Source organism: Diadema setosum, chromosome 9 (assembly GCF_964275005.1).
Source record: "Diadema setosum chromosome 9, eeDiaSeto1, whole genome shotgun sequence".
Taxonomy (NCBI): domain Eukaryota; kingdom Metazoa; phylum Echinodermata; class Echinoidea; order Diadematoida; family Diadematidae; genus Diadema; species Diadema setosum.
In genome coordinates, this window is record NC_092693.1 from 5,694,958 (window position 1) to 5,711,004 (window position 16,047).

Consider the following 16,047-nt stretch of genomic DNA (forward strand, 5'->3'; position numbering starts at 1 on the left):
TCAATTTATGGCAAAAATATTCTGGCTCTTCGGGTGAGCCCCTAGGACTCTGCGAAAGGTATCGAGACAAATCAACATACTTTTCCCACATGCTAAATATATCAAATTGCAGGGTGGTGCTACGATTACAGCAAGCGCACAAGCAACATGTACGTCTGACAAAACCAAGAGCCCTTTTAGATTGGCATAGAACACACTTGTAAACTTGTTTAAAAGCACATTTCATGATAATTGCAGTCGTCTTTCAAACTCTAGAAGCACACTTGAATCATGTTCCTCCACAACATTTTTTTTTCTCAAATCACACTAGCCTAATTGTAATTGAGAGGTATTTGCAAAATCGAGTTTACAGCTAAATTTTGGGTGTGTGTTTGCAGTCTGAACAGTTTAACTTTTAAAGCAAAATTGAGAAAGAGATGGAGCAATGCTTAGCCTTGCATTCACTAAACCATCACAGTGCCTGCATACACGCATGTCCTCTTTTGCATAGAAGCGTAACAAGAATTCCACTTTTGACCTACAGTTCACAGTATGTGACGCCACCGTTGTATGGAATGTCGACTTTGCAGTCAGCAGATGGTGTGAAGACTCAGTGCAGTGTCTGAATGCTTCACAACTCTTGACATATTTAGAAATGCATTTCAGAAATGTGACAATAAACCGGTACTATGTATCGTATGTTAAGTGTGAAACCCTTTCAAGTAATTTCTGAAAAAAAAGAACTTTCTCTGTCATGTCATACCTGTCAACAATTTGTAAATGTTAGAAGTTCAAACATCTCTCCTTCCCCTCATGTTTATTCTTCTATCCAGGTCTTAAAGTACAACTGTAAGACCTGGTCATTTACACACGTGTATTTACTTGATATGTACACAAGAGCTAGAATGCCATCACAGATAAATTCATTGCTATGTCAGAAAGGGTGTACAATACCAGCACAAAACCTGGCAGCCTTGGTAAATATTTATGGTAAGGTATACATGAAAATGACATAAAGGATGCACAGTGGTGCTCAGCACGTCTGCAAATATCGAGTCTTTGGAAGAATTTCTGAACAGAATATAGGTGAAGACACCATTTCTCATTCTCTTTAAATTCAAATTCAGAGAATTAAAAAAGTGACATATATAAGATGTCAATCACAAATCTATCATCCTGTCACAATAGATTTCAGATTTGCCATGAATGTATCATCAAATTTAATCCTTACAAGAAATGAAACTAATAGATAATCCCAAATAGGCAGCCAAAGAAATAAAGGCATAAAGGTTTATACATATTGAACAATACTCTAACCTACCCCATACACAGCTACTGTGACCCTAAAATAGCGCTTTGCTATTAGCAGTCTGGTTTATTTTGGGACAGCTTACCAATAAAATGGAACCTAAAAGCAGACCTCCAGGGAATCCATGCAATAACAAGTAGTTGTACAAGGTACACAGCGTATTTGCTTTCAAAATCAGTTTCTGACAGTATATACAGGGCTGAACAGTGTGAACGTCCATCACCTCAAATGTCATCTGCTGCTATTTTCTCTCCAGCTCTCCTGGAGGTTGGAATGGGGGTGGGGTGGGGTATAGGGATGGAAAGGGAGCAAATAACTTTGACACCTAGAAATCCATTGGGAGGAGAGCGGAGCGGACCTCCAAGAAGGAAGAACATTCCTGAAGCGATTGCCATTCACTGCTTTGCATGACTTCACCCGCTTGTGTAGCAGAACACACTGCAGTTCCTCAATGTGATACAGTAAATGGTGTATTCTAATCTGCAGCAAGATATGTTCAACACTACTGTATGCATTTCAATAATTAGAAACAAGTTTGGATGCATTAGTATACATATATACTTTGCCTTGAGAGTTTCGTACTACTCACCAAGGGGCACAGCCCCGAAGTGAACAGTACTTTTGGGGGTACCGAGACCTAAAGTTTTAACCAGAAACGCAAAATTAAGCAGAGTATATTTGTTTTATATCTTGGATCAAAAATCTAAACAAAAGAAGGAGAAAATCTGAGGCGAGAAGTCATGTGGCGGATGTAATGCTGCAAAATCATCCTACACTAACAATACAAAGCAGCACACAATGTCAGAATTGCTTTGTGATGTCACAGTTGCTTTGTTAGAAATTGTTACATTTCACAGAGAGAAGGTACAAAGCAGTGCTCGATGTCAGAATTGCTGTATGATGTCACAATTGTTTTGTTAGAAACATTTCACAGTGACCCTATAAAGCAGTGCATGATGTAAGAATTGTTTTGTGATGTCACCATTGTTTTGTTAGAAATTGCTACATTTCACAGATTGATGGTATGAAGCAGTGTGTGATGTCAGAATTGCTTTGTGATGTCACAATAGTATTGTCAGTAATTGTTACATTTCACAGAGTGACGGTACAAAGTAGGCCTAGTGCACGATGTCAGAATTGCTTTGTGACATCATTTCACAAATCGTATATACTTGGAAAATTTCATCATAAAAAGCGGCATCATTCTACAAATAGTATGACGTGGAGTGTCAAGCATGCCTATATTCTGACAAAGCTGAAAATACCTATAATCATATATAAGAAACTCTTTCAACCAATCACTAGAGGAACAATTTTTTTAAATCCAAAATATAAGACATTTGTGGATGAGTCCTAGCTATCAGAAACAACCTTTGTTTTAGTGGTATAGATAATCAAAGGTATGCACAGGATTTGAATGTCGGTACACACGGTTTATTGACATAATATACTGGGGTACCAAATTCAAGGCATAATATGGTTTGACTTTCATCTTCAAAGAATTAATGGGTGCCAGAGGCTGAACCTTGTTTAACTGTCCACCCATTGTTTTAAGATGGTTTTCTCTCATTCCAAGGGTGCTGAATCCGAATATATGCAACTCTTGCATCCTTGAGGGTTTTGAGATATTCAAGATGGCCACCGATATGGATGCAAATACACACTTCCTTATAAATGGTGAAAATGAATGTTTTTACCTTTTTTCCTGGGTCATTGCAATCATCCCCCAATAGGGGAATGTATGGGAATTTCAGATTTTGGCAACCGTATCCAGATTCGGATTCAGCATGTTTGAAATAGGGTAAAACCAAATTTGGGTGTATGTGTGGACAGGACTAGAATCTGATGGCTTCTATTCCGGCATGATTAGTAGTAAACGTAGTAGTAGTAGTAGTAGTAGTACTAGTAGGAGTAGTAAAAGTAGTAGTAATAGTAGTAGATAAGTAGAAAACATAATATGAGTAGTATTGCTGTTGCAGTCTTTTGGTTACCAGTATTGCCATTATTACAACCATTCCTATTATAACCATTATGGTATCATTTTCTACAACTGAATGACAAGGATTATCAATCACGGACAAACTTTGAATTTAACATTAGACGCGCTTCCATTTTGAGAATAAGCTGCCCCTTGTTACCAGATTTCCTTCCTAATTTTTCAACATTCTAAAAAATGAACCTGGTAAAGATGCAGTTCATTGCACTGATTTCTCATATCCTTTTTAAAATTCGTCCTACTTTCTATCTTTTCACTCTTCCTCTCCACCTCTCCTCATCTCCCCTGCCTCATCTTCATTATCCTTTCCCTTCTCTTTTCTCCCTATTCCTTTATCTCTCCTCTGACTTCTTGCTATATAACATTCTCCTCCTAGTTCTTCTGTCTCTCCCTTAGATCCCCCCCCCCCCCTGCCCATTTTCCCAAAACACTCATCCACTTGTCAGGTTTGTACATATGTTTTTTCTTCTCCTTTTATCCAGAAAGCATATAAGGATTTCATGAGTGCTGCTCAACAGCTTCTAGCCAGCGGCAAAAAAAAAAAAAAAAAGAAAGGAAAGAAAAAATGCACATAAATAAATAAATGAAAAAAAAAACACCCTGTTGAATTTTACAAGTTAAAGTCTACACCCATGAAGGTGCGCATATTTGAATATTTATAGCCAGGCGTAGATGTCTGTACCCCATCAAGAATCCCAGAGCTGGCACACTTGTGCCGTACATGACTACACTTCAGTCAACACGGAGAAAGTATCACGCAATCCTCCGATACGCCTTTTGCCCCCACATTTATAGAGCACCTTGCTGAAGAACAGCACAAAAACACACACAGAGGAACAATCACTCACTCCCAAATCCATCATGTGACAACACAGAGCAAACAACCAAAGGGCTTTTTACACTTGTAAATTTTTGCTTAGCCCCGGACTATCGGTGGGGCTAAGGGGGGGCCTTAGCCCCACCGATAGTACGGGACTATCCTTAGCCCACTTTCTGTTTACACTCGTTTTTGCCAAAGTGGGCTAGCCCCACCGATAGTACGGTACTATCTGGCCCTGCAAAATAGCAGGGGTTAGCACCGCAATTGCGGTGCTAGCACCGCAATTGCGGTGCCAAGCAAGTGAGTGTAAACAGAACGAAAAAATAATCCTGGGCTAAGCGACGGAGACGAAGTGCGACCCTCACTGACCAATCAGAAACGAGGTAATCAAGTGCTGCCGGTGCGTGCGTGTACGTGTACAGTACACAGCGTAATTATGAATATTCATGTGGTTTGGAAAGTCCGGGGCTAAGAAAGACGAGTGTAAAAAGGTCAGTTTTCTCCTTAGCCCCGGACAAGAGATAGTACGGGACTAATTGGCGAGTGTAAAAAGCTGAAAAAATTGGTACGGGACTAACGATAGTCCTGGGTCAGAGAAAGTCCGGGGTTAAGAAACACAAGTGTAAAAAGCCCTTTAATGTGTCAGTTTCTTTCTCTCTTTTTTTCTTCTTCTTTTTTCTTTTTTCTTTTTTTTTTCTGACCACTTCTGACTGGCTCACGGGACTGATCTCTGGCACAAGTGGGCAATCCTTCTAATAGAGTTCCATCAATAAGTCACAACTTCACATCACTTGTAGATAAATGTCAGACAGTCATTTACCCATAAGATGTTCCCACACGCAGCTAAGAATAGATACGACAATACAAAGGTTGCCCACCCCTGAGGCAAAAGGGGAGAAAGAGAGAGAGAGGGAACGTGGAAAAAGCAAGCTTTTTCTCAGTGATTTCCTGCCTCAAGTATTTTACCACAACAGTCCAAGGTGTTATTTTGACAAATAATTGTAACTTGTTTGTCTGGGACTATCTGTCAATGGGGAGGAATGGTAAATGGGGGTGGGGCAGCTTTTCTCCCAAACAATGCCCTGATTTAAAGAAATACTTCTTAGAAGCTCATCCATGCTAAATCCACAATTAGAGGATTACTGGTGCCAATACATGAGATCTCTGAAGTGAGTGGGGCATATAGAGCCAGATATGCATCATTTTCAAAGGCCACTTGATGTTGAAACAGCACTGGACTGCAAGTTTACACTTTCCGTATAGGCCTATATCATGGTCACAATCGGGCACCAGCATGCAAAAAGGATTTGTTGTATGAAATTGTAATTCTGCTGCATTCCACCAATGGTGCTGTCCATACTTACAAACTTGTTATTTCAAAATGTTCACAGCCATGATTAAATTTCACGACAGCACATCAACTGATAATACATTGCTATTGATATATCAATGTAAGATTACACTATAAAACTTCAAACATACATTTTCTTCCCTGACTCTGCAAATTATAGATGAATATTGAATGCACCAATAAGCATCAACTACTTTTGATGTGCATGGCTTAATTGTTATGTCCCATGCAAATTCATATCGTACTGCATATTTACAGTTACACTGGGGTGGATAATTGAGGGAAAGGCTGGAGCTTGAGCATCACTCTGGAGCCAGTTTTCTAGCAGTTTTGGTAAAACCTGTCTGACAGGAATATGTATCTCAAGCATAATTTCTGCATCAGGGAGTAGAATTTAAAAAATGTCACTTTCCTATCACCCAGCCCCTTGCAGAACCTCATCTCCAGAGAGGAGAAAATGTACAGTACTTCCAATTCAGCTGACACATTTTAGTTCTCTTGTGGATGCTATTTCACATGTGACAAGATTGCTTTACCAACCAAGTCCTAAAAATCACACATATATATATATATATATATATATATATATATATATATATATATATATATATATACATATATACATATATATATATATCTATATATATATTTTCTTCTTTTTTTCTTGGGGGGTAGTTTGGGTGCTCTATCTCTTTAACATAGTATTTACTTTGTTATGTAGGTGTTCCAAAAGGTATAGAGTATCAAACATAAATCTTCCAATTTCCATTTGATGCTCTTTTGGGGGTTCATTTATAATTGCTTCAGTTGCAGAAGTCACAAACCTCCTATTTGCTGAATTTATGAATGACTCTTGAAGTAGCAAAAGACTGATTTCTTATTTCTCCCTTCCATCTATATCCAAACAAATACAAAGTCTTTTTGCTTTCACACACCGATTTTAATAAATTTGGCCAGTTCCATATTGTCATTCTCCAGTGTTACTTATGCAGTAAAATGCAAAAGCATCAATTTACATACAAATGTATAAAAAGATGATGGCAACATTTCCAAGGACTTGATGGGTAAAAAGCAAATAAAAAAAATGAACAAAAAAATCAACAGAAGAAACATGTCCTTTCTATCCTGCAGAGAGCAGGTATAGCTTAAACAGTATATCATGAGTGCCTAGAGGGGTATGAGCTTGTGTTTGGACAAACCCTTTGGCAATGTAATGGAACTCTGCTCAAATATCTCTACATACACACTTAAAAATGAGAGAGTAGAAAAAAAACACACAACAAAAATGGATAGAATATGTTATTCAATCATTCCAAAACATTTACAACTGTTCTAGATGTAAAAGCATGTGGACTATGGTACTGGCTATAGCTTCACATTTTACCTCGCTTGACGGGTATTAATAACAGTCCACTGAAAAGTGTGACGATACCGTGTAACAGCCAAAGTTGAATAGCACTAATATGAACCCCATGACTGCAATAAGAGACAAAGATGCGTGCTATCCATATCCTTGATGTACTGAGCACAAGGCCTATTATCTGGTCACTCCCAGCTGGCCAAGCAAAGGGTAATGTCACGCTACTGCAAGCAGCAACAAGTGACGCATTCGTACTACAATGAGTACCCGTTGTAAATGCCAACTTGTGGCATCTTCATTCAAACAGCCCACAGAACTGACCAGAAGTGCAACAATTTGAACTGTTTTTCCCTTTTTTTTTTCTTCCCTACCCTCTTTATATAAAGTACACTCAACCATCTTTTCAGTTACATTACTTAAGGAACAGATGATAGGAGAGGTTTAAACTGGACAGCTGGGTATGGATGTACAATCCCCCCCCCAAAAAAAAAAAGAAGTAAAACACACGATTCAACACATGATTTGAACGCCCATCCACACTTGGAGACGAGTCACTGGTTTTTAAATCGTATTGCAAAAATCAAGTCTATGTGCCACTGTTCACACATGGAAACAAAAATCATTCGGCTGCAAGAGAAGCACTGAATCTCTGCACTGTGTGCTTGCCTTAAAAACGACCATAGCAAGACTCCACACACACTGGTATGTGGGCAAAGTGTGGCAGGTTGCACCATGGGACTTTAATTTTTTTTTTTTCTTTTTTTTTTGTCGTTGTTGTTTTCCTATGTCGTTCACACACACTGCATGAGGCATACTACTGAGAGGGTTTCAACAAAAAAAAAGAAAAAAGATCAAAATGCATTGAAGACTGCATTGCGATGCTGATCACGAATGTTAATGATACTTCAGAGTCCATACACGAGAATTAGGCAACTACCGGTTTTCGCATTACATAATAAAAATTGATCGTTGAAAACCATAAATTTTGGTTGTGTGTGAATGGGACTAGTGTGGGTAGAAAGAAAGAGAGCTTGATACTTTGTATAAATAAAAGAGAAGGGCATAGTTTAAACAGCCTTCCTACTTCTGTAGATCTGTTAGTTGAAAATGAGATTGCAAAACAAAACAAAAAAAACAGGAAAAAAATCATTCATGATGGGCTTAATTGGTTGAGCACAATTAGATCACCCAGTGAATAAAGGTGACTTAATGTCAGGTAACTGGATGTCGCCAAACAGGTTGGTATGTCCTTCTGATCACCACCTTCAAAGTACCGAGTTCTCTGCAGACAAGAGAAAAGAGGCAATCCTTTCTTTCTACAACCCTGAGCCTTGTTTATCGCATTCTTGTTGTTTACGCAAAGAAACACAAATATAATCATGAGTCATGCTAAAAGAATGTTGGATTGAGTTACTCACAATACTACACCTCTCCTCCCTTTCTGAGGATATGGAGAAACCCTCCTTAGAAAAAAAACAACAACAACTAAAAAAAAAGAAAATAAGTGAGGGGAGAAAATTACTATTTCTTTGTACACCACATAATATCACTTACGGAAAAAAAGAAAAAAGCTGCTTGTTGTGTTTTCATTTCTAGCCACTGAATGACGCCCACGCAAAAGCGTACAGCCATGTTGCCAGGTGGTTGGAACCAAATGCCTGACAAAGGGATAATTTGATACCTGTAGCTCATGCTCCTCGCAGAATTTCAATAGTTACATTCACACGCTGTTTCTAAACTTAAACTTTAGCTCAAAGTTTTAAACTTTGATGATTATAGCTCGTAGTTTAGTAATGTCCAGAACCACAAGATTTCTCAGGGTTAATGCTCTATCCATGAGCTGTGGGTTCGAAACTCACAGAGTTTAGCATCATGTGTACATGATAATCAATGAACTCGAAAGTTAGTGTGACCTCTCCATGAACCCTATTCCCCCTCAACTTCCGGGTCAACCTCCAGAGCATGTTATACAATACTGTATCATCACACTATGATCGGGTTTATCGCTAGCACTGCTTATATATATGTATTTCTTCTTGTTACATGGTTTTATCAAGTGGGACTCTCGACATCATAGTTTAGGGGGCAAGATCGTATCATAAGCTACCAGATTAGCTTATGTATGAACATATCTAACAATTAATAGAAAGAGATGGTAGAGTGTTTACAATATATTATGGTTGTCCAGGATAAAGTCCCACAGTGCGGGACTTTCCCTGCATTGTGGCGACCAGTGTGAATGCTGGGACTGTTTGGGTAATTTTGCCTACCTCTCTCTCTCACATCTTTGATCTTTTTCTCACTCCATTCATCCATCTATCTCTCTTACTCACACAGAGACAAACACATTCTTTTTGTTGTTGTTGTTGTTCTGGGTTTTTTGTGTGCTCCATCTTTTTTTTAAATATATATCACCCCCTCAAAACGAAACAAAACAAAACAAAAAGCAAATAAAAACTAACAACAGTCTGAGCTACTGTAACTTCAGGCACAACTCAAGCTAAATTTTTTCACAAAGAGGCTGGAACAATATGGCTCCACCTTTTTAGACCTTGAAGATATGCACTGATGAATATTGACTGTGAATAAATAAGATGAAAAAATACCTTGAGGTATTATTTTGGGGAATAGCTCTTTTGGCACCGCTTGAATATGGTTAATTGGGCATAAATAGAATTGGACATTGACTTTAACAAGAGGGAAGCCATCCACACACAGTGGACACGCAGTGCATATGAATATTACATCGATTTTGGCTTCAACACTGACATTTTCCCAATGTTATATGTACACAACACTTCTGTATTGAGTGTATATGGCTCTCTGATTGTAAGTCAACACTACAAAGAATTCTAGTACATGAAAATTCATAAGAACAGCAGGATTTTTTTTTTTTTTTTTTTTTTTTTTGGTAAAGTCACAAAATGCTGCTGCAAGAGTTGGTACAGTCCTTCAACCATGCTGCCTATGTATGCAGTGACTTTTCTTTTTATATATATGTATATATGCCTCCTCATGAAAACACAGTATTTTATCAGAACTTTGGTCAGAATATGTGCATCTGCTGTGTGCGATGCATTCATGTTTAGTCATGTGAATACCACGATGGGGTACATGCGAGGGTGAAAAAGCAGATATGTCTGAGTTGATGAGTGAATCTAAATAAAAAATCCCCCCCCCCCAAAAAAAAAAGAAAAAAAAAAGAAAAAAAAAAAAGAAATCACAAATCAAAAGTGAGAGAAGTGAGAACCCTCGACTACATATCCAGGGGTGTCAAGGAAATTGTCAGGCGAGGCAGAGAAGTGTGATAATCTCCACGACATCCAAAATCCCCCGTTTGTCTTCTCCCTGTCAACGCTTACTCCTCCGTCGCCAAAAAAAGAAAAAGAAAAAATTGCAAGCTGCCAAGCAATACAGGCACTCAGGGTCTTATTCGCAAAAAAATATTGATTTATATTTCTGCTTCCATCGCCGGATGAACTGAGGCGACCGAGGTGTCAGAAGCTGTGTTCAATTCCAGGGATCCCAATTTCTTCAAGAGCAGCTTTCTGGCTCAGAAACCAACGGTCAATTTGGTATCTTAATTCTAACAAGCAAATGATAATGCATATGATTTAAGATATGATGTAGGCCTACATGATGTGTAATTAATGCTTTGAAATTTATGTCACTGTTTGTTCATCAAGAAAAACGGGCACTCTAAACTGCAAAGTCATCTATTCTGAAAATACAAATAAGAAAAAAATGAAAACATGTATTGTCTTACCTTACAAGACTCTAAAATCACTCCATACGTTCACTGTTTGGTTAGTGGAAGATGCTGCAAGTCCAACAACAGCCTATTGTGCCCACATGAAAACTCATTTATGAAAAAGAATAAAAAAGTATAATTATACAATGGACATAACTTTGACCATATATTGCACTTACACTCTGATCCTTCCCTGCAAATAGCAAACACAATCACTGAAAGAAAAAATCAATAAAGAGACAATAATGTGTAAAAGTACAATCACAGGTAAAAATCCCCGTCATCGAATCAAATTGGAACAGGCCAGGATCAAGTCATGAGTCAGTAACTCAGTCATAATCACTGATATTCTTTATTTCTACTGGAAAACATGCTCCTGCCTCTTTTCTGTCCTGCACCTTACACGATCCATTGGCACTTCTAACTCAGACAATAATAAATACTTATCTTGTCAGCTCTCATGGAATGTCCATTCTGGAGCTAGGAGGGGTGCACACTCTGGATGAATGGCGGAAAAGGGGTTGGGGTGGATGGTATTCATTGATAGGGTGGTATTCATCAACTGGGAACTGAGAAACAAACGCATTAGCGATAATGAGCCTAATGGATGACAAATGTTCTGCAACCAGCAACCTAAAACAGAGCAACACAGACTGGTGTCTGTAGCACACTAGTGGGAGTCACACAGATGCAAACGAGCCACGATCCAAATCTCACACACGCAAAGGCAAAAAGGCGTTTGCCTGTGTGGACATACTGTAAAACAAGGAATGTTAGTGTGCATTTTAATTTCGCAAATTTCGCAAGAGCAGAGTTTCGCAAATTTAAAATGCATCCTAAAGGTCTTGTCTACACTATATGCATTGAATGTTAGAGGCAACTTGCGAAAATTTCATGCTGCGAATACGGCCGTCGGCTCACTTTTACGAAAATTTCATGCCGCGAAAATATTGTGTTTTACAGTAAAAACCCCACTAAATACTGTGATTGCAGTAGATCCTGAGAAATTTTGCAATTATTTTGGAATTATTGCAGTACGGTAATTTGAGAGGAAATAGTGAAATAATTCGCCCAGCAGCAAGTGTGTAAATGCTGGAGAAAAAAATCTCATGAGTTTTCATCTTGTCATTCCAAACACGCATGATTGAACAGCGCACAAACACAAGGGCAAGGGTCACCATTTTGGTACATTTCAGGCACGCGCGGTTTGGTCGACAAATTATCCCTATAGAAAATTAGTGGGATATTTCTGTCTGTCTGAACAGGCACAAAAAAACAAAAAAAAACTCATTGAATGGATCCCGATCGCTATCCGGCTTTTTGTCTGTGTGAATGTGACTATTGTGCCGGTAAACACTACAAAAGAATGTGTATGATTATGACACACTCCCTATTAAACAGCCTCACCTCATATTTTCCTCACTTTTTTTATCATAATATTGTATGTATGTGAGCATGTGTTTGTTTCCATGGAAACCTCTGGTATGAATGAATGAAAGAAAGATATTATTCTGGGGGGTGAAGGTTCAGGTGCGAGTTTCTTCACTTCTATCAGCAGTTGCGATCTTAACAAATTTAATTTGTAGAGGGAGACAAAGTGAAGAAACTCGCACCTGAACCTCTGGTATGTTAGCAATGTGAAGGGAATGAGAAGGGAAAGAAATTATACACATTGAATACACTGTTGTCATATAAAATTTAAGGCTGAATTTAAAGTATTTGTGCTGGACAAACAGGTACACAAGACATTACTGATGATGATCTTGATTTCTTTATAACATATTGTAATAGAAAGGGTATTCTTATCAAAGTGAGTGGAAAACTGAATGCAATACATACAACAATGCCTTATCCCTCTACTAATTCTTCAAATCTGGGATCTGGCTGTTCTCAGTCATTTACTCCCACAATGCCCATTACATGCTACTCTACCAACTGATGATGTGTAAATAGTAGAATTGAAGATGGACCTAATCCTCTGTCAACATTTCCCACAAGCACACGACAGATATTTGTTTCAGAATCATCCGAGCGTGAAAACCCATCTCCATCGGAGTGGAAAAGGCACACAATCATGTGGGTTTGATCCTGTCCAACGACCGCAGCAGCATCAATAATGCAATTAAAATAAAAAGAGAAATAAAAATGACAGTGTCTGCCAAAAGATTCTCCACAGTAAACACAATTGGTGGCTGGAGAAATATGTGTCATTGAGTATGTGTCACAATTTGTTTCCCAATAGTGCATGATGTCAATATTGTCAATTTTTTGTATCAAAATGAGTTCAACTATGATGGCAGATCTACATGAGATTTTCAAGCCCCAGAACACAGGATTCTCCAGTAAGCTTTTTCTGATCAAAATTTCCAGGAGAGTTATCTTACAATACCTCCAACATAATTATAGTCATAGACATGGTTTTCGAAGATGATTTGAGGTGATTTGATGTCCCAAACCACTTGGTATCTAATACCTTTAATCTAAAGTAAAATAATACATATCCATGTGACTACTGACCATGCAAAGAAAGAGATACAAAGAAGCAGCATAACATAGAATAGTGGTAGAACTATAACTGATCGAACAAAGAGTTTGACTCACTGAGTTTAAAGGCATAATTTACCATTTACAGCTGAAACAAAAATCCAGCATTAGTGCTTCAAAATAGTTCTGAAATGTGACTTAGGGATGGAAACAATCAATGTGAAAATTTGAACCCGTATAATCAATGTTAAATATTGTTAAAAACACAAAATGTGAACAATAGTTATAATAAAATTGTTTCCAGACTCAACCGTCTACAGTTATGGTTTATTGAGAAAAATAGTGATATCTCCTTATATTTTAGGCTTCATTGCGAAAATTTTATATGGTAGGATGTTTTGTGATACAACTGACCTACACATATGCATCAAATGTGATACTTTTAACATTTTTGAAATCACTGCTCCCAATGGTAAACAGGACCTTTAAGAATACAGTGGATTTACTTCCCTCGTGCAGATATCATGTCTGTCTGATCACATGATGTACAAAGTAGGCCCTATTGATTGAAAGCCTTTGAAAACTGTATAAACGTAACATGAGAATTTGTATGCATGACTCCTTCAACCAATTTCATGCTTATTTTCACTCATTTCATAATTGTCTTCTCAATATGCTAATTCTGCCTCATAGATTTATTGATCCTCTGAAGAGAATATCATGAACATGATGCATGACTGAAATTTTGAAAATTTTGAAATTAAGCATTCAGAGAATGAGTTGTCCTTTGAATTATCTTGTTGATATCTAACCAAAAGCATTGACTCATTTCATATTCCTGGTACTGCAGGACTCAATACTTCACAATTCAATATGTAAACAAGTGAGGGCCATTACTCCCCCCTCCCCTCCCCCCCCCCCCCCCCAATCCATTCTGATTACTACACTGTCTGGTGGTTAGCACACATCTTGTTGTCTCCCACAATAAGCAAACCGCAGAAACTGGCACTACACTTGGCGGCAGTGGAATGTTTGCTCACTTGGGGGGGGGGGGGGGGGGAGAAAGAGAACTGGGGTCAATGACCTCAAGGAGACAGTGAGCATGTAGCCACACTCTAGGCCTTCACTACCGCTAGCCTACCTTTCAAGCTCTTCTCTTTCTTTTTTTTTTTTTCAGCTGCTTTTCCCACACCATACACAATAAACAAGAATACCCTTCTCTCTGTGTGTCTAGGCTAATCTTGTTCATTGTATATAGTCGTTTTTCAAACCGTGGCCCAAATGCACCAGACATCTAACAGGATATACAGGAATACATGTAGCTGATAGAACATGATTCCAATCACTTTGGAGCCAACAGCTGAAGATTACATCACTGCACGAGTTGTAAAAAAAAAGAAAGAAAAGAAAATTGTTTTAATCAGTCAAGGATCATCAAAACTGGCAAGTGATCCAGTGATCCAGTGAATATACATCTGAAAAGCATGTGATGTGTGGCCATGCCTAATATATAGCTTGTGGATAATAACTTCAATACCATAGATATTCGATACTCCACTGGGTCGGTCAGAAATATGAACTGACAAAACCAGAGTAATCTCACAGTGCCCTGTTTGGTGAGTTCAAGGAGGTGGGTTCCCACTTCCCTGATGAGTTGCAGTTTTTTACTTCAGTCATGGCAAGTCAGGAGTCTACTGAATCAGAGTAGAACACTGGTACTCTACAGAGAAAATAGCCTGCAGTCTGAAAGATAGGCTATCCAGTCCATGCTGATAGCTCTTCTGAGATAACGAGATAACGGCAGCAAAAACATTCATTGCTAATCACAACAGGAATGTAAAGAAATGACATGCCCCGAAACAACAACAATAAAAACATCATCACTTATCACTTCAAACAGGAATGTTCTGGCCACTATGTATCATTACTCTTATCTCTGCCCATTGACCCCCCCCCCCTCCCCATCTCTTCCAACCCTTTCATAAAATCATCAGGAAATTTGTACCAGAGAAATCAGGGACTGAAGGGTATAAAGCAATGTTCATCCAGTCAATATCAAAAAATATCTCCATGTCCATACTAAAGCCCCGGTCACACAGCACTCCACGTCTAAATCACGTCCAAAAAGTTATGAAAATCTGGTGGACGTAGTCCTAAGTGGTAATTTTTGGTCAATTTTGGTTTGGCCGTGCTTTGTACAGGGTATGGCCGTCGGCAGCTGTTCCACTGCTGAAGCACTGCCTAAGCACGGCTAACCACGTCCAGCCACATGTATGTATGCGGAAAAATCCATTTGTCAGTGATAAGCTGCTAAACACACGCTATTTCCCGTGATACCAATGCGTAACATGCGTCCGATGACCGTGCTCTGCCTGTGACAGACCGCTAAACTTTTGCGTCTTACTGCATCTCCCTAAGTTTTAATCACTGCCGGAACACGGATTATCACATGTGTTTCACGTGTGTGGCACGTCTTTACCACATGTGCCGCCCGTGGTTATTCGCGGGATAAAACTTTGAGCAGTTCAAAACTTTTTGCCGCGTCTGACACGTTCCGATTTTTCCCTGCGTCCTGCCACGTCTATAAATCGACCATACCTCATCTTAAACTCAACACCAACGCGAACAACATCGTCTGCTTCATGGGAGACCACTTTTTGATAGGTTTTGGCCATGATTAAGCCGTAAAGCGCTGTGTGACCAGGCTTTAAACTTATGACTGTAAGTAATTTAGCACCTCTATACAGGCTCGGATTGAGGTAGGGGGCAATTGACTGTCCAAAAACTTTTGTCCGCGCTGCCTAAATTGCATAAAGTAAACAACTTGTCCACACCAAACCGTTAGAAGTGCCATGGGAATTTCGCAAAAATGTCTCACCTCAGAATTAAACCACCAAATGATAAGCTTCATGCATCAAATCGAAGGGGAAAAATTCTCTAATTCACAATATTAGTTACCAGTATTTGAGCTTTCATCAAAAACAAACCTGTAAAAAT